The 2,278-nt window shown below is 35.3% G+C and overlaps 1 non-coding gene across 1 annotated transcript; it reads left to right on the forward strand.

Moving 5' to 3' along the window:
- The first annotated feature begins 830 nt into the window (after positions 1-830).
- LOC124509757 (U6 spliceosomal RNA) lies at positions 831-938 on the forward strand. The gene has a single exon (XR_006961526.1). It is a non-coding gene; the product is annotated as a U6 spliceosomal RNA (small nuclear RNA).
- Positions 939-2,278: the final 1,340 nt, after the last annotated feature.

Consider the following 2,278-nt stretch of genomic DNA (forward strand, 5'->3'; position numbering starts at 1 on the left):
ATTTAGTGGCTCATAGGAAAGGTGGAATAGTCATAAGGAAACAGTATTCAGCATTTGTTCTATGACCAATAAAGTGGTATGATTCATTCAGGCCACCCACTGAATGTAAAATATGTCAAAGAGAAAGGGAGAAGCACTTGCCAGAGGTCCTCAAAAGTCTAGCTAAGACCTAGAATCAAGTTCATTTGCCCAATCTGCTTTCTGGAAAATGAACTCAATCAATTTTGTAATTTCATGAGATACCCTGCAGCCATTAGGCAATTTAAAAATATCAGCACCTGGGTTCAAATAACTCCAGTAAAAGGAAAAGATATGAAAGTGAGCATCAAGAACTCCCTGAAGTAGCTGAAGTTTTACATGTTTCCTGGAAATGAAGATTCAGTGGTTAACACCCTGAATAGATTACTTAAGCTTTGTGTTCCCCTTTGCTGGTGCTTTGGTTAACATCATGATTGTTTGTAATAGGGCATGACGGATATTTCCTGGAAGAAGTCTGCACCAAAACTAGGTAAAGACTATATACCCAGACGAGTGTTACTAATGATGCAAGCTTGTACTTGTCTTTATGCAAGGACAGAATCTGCTTTTGTTTTTTTTTTTTTTATATGAAGTTTATTGACAAATTGGTTTCCATACAACACCCAGTGCTCATCCCAGAATCTGCTTTTGAATGGACAGTACAGTGGACATCTCCTATTTGTGTGCTCTGTGGGCAGTACTTGAATTTGGACCTGTGTACATCTTAATTACTGAAAAATGTTTTCCCATTGAGAAAAGGCTTTGAGGCTTGGTGGTCAAAATTTTAGAAAATATTAATAATATTAACATGAGTGCTCGCTTTGGCAACACATACAGTAAAATTGGAATGATATAGAGAAGATTAGAATGGCCCTTGCACAAGGATGACATGCAAGTTCATGAACATTCTATATATTTTTAAGTATAACAATATTAACATGAATAGTAGCTATACTTATTGAAGTACTTACTGTAACTCTCACTGTGCTGAGTGCTTTTATTTCTTAAGTTAATTCATCCAAAACACTAAATCAGTGATACTCAAAATGTAGGCTTTGAACCAGTGCTGGTAATGTACTGATGGTTTTTCCCAGTCCATGGTGAGATGAATATAGCAACTTCTTACTAGACATGTCTCCAGAGGCAAGGGAAATAAAAGCAAAAATGAATTATTAGGACCTAATCAAGATAAAAAGCTCTGCACTTCAAAGGAAACAATCAACAAAACCTAAAGGATACTGACAGAATGGGAGAAGATATGTACAAATGACAAATACATATGTACAAATGACATAGTATCTAAAATATATAAAGAAATAACCAAACTCAACACCCAAAAAAACAAAATCCAGTGAAGAAATGGGCAGAAGACATGAATAGACACTTATCCAAAGAGGACATCTAGATGGCTATCAGATACATGAAAATATGCTCAGCATTGCTCATCATCAGGGAAATACAAATCAAAACCACAATGAGATACCACCTCACACCAGTCAGAATGGCTAAAATTAACAACTCAGGCAACAACAGATGCTGATGAGGATGAGGAGAAAGGGGAACCCTTTTGCACTGTTTGTGGGAATGCAAGCTGGTACAGTCACCCTGGAAAACAGTATGGAGGTTCCTCAAAAAATTAAAAAGAGAACTACCTTATGACCCAGCAATTGCACTACTAGGTATTTCTCCAAAGGATACAAAAACACTAATTAGAATGGGTACATGTAACACAATGTTAATAGCAACACTATCAAGAATACCTAAGGTATGGAAAGAGCCCAAATATCCATCAACTGATAAATGGATAAAGAAGATGTGGTATGTATATATATATACATATATACACACACACACACACACACACACACATATATATATACATATGTATATACACATATATATACACACACATATATATACATATGTATATACACATATATATACACACACACATATGTATATACATATATACACACACACACACACACACACATATGTGTGTGTGTGTATAAGAATACTACTCAGTGATGAAAAACAATTAAATCTCACAATTTGCAACAATATAGATGGAACTAGAGGGTATCATGCTAAGGGAAATAAGACAGTCGAAAAAATATACAATATGATTTTACTCATATGTGGAATTTGAGAAACACAACAGATGAACATAGGGGAAGGGAAAGAAAAATAAGACAGAAACACAGAGAGACGCAAATCATAAGAGACTCTTAAATACAGAGAACAAACTGAGGGTTGCTGA

Source organism: Lynx rufus, unplaced genomic scaffold, assembly GCF_022079265.1.
Source record: "Lynx rufus isolate CCGP_SWC_20201006 ecotype Redwood Valley unplaced genomic scaffold, mLynRuf1.p SCAF_14, whole genome shotgun sequence".
Classification (NCBI taxonomy): Eukaryota; Metazoa; Chordata; class Mammalia; order Carnivora; family Felidae; genus Lynx; species Lynx rufus.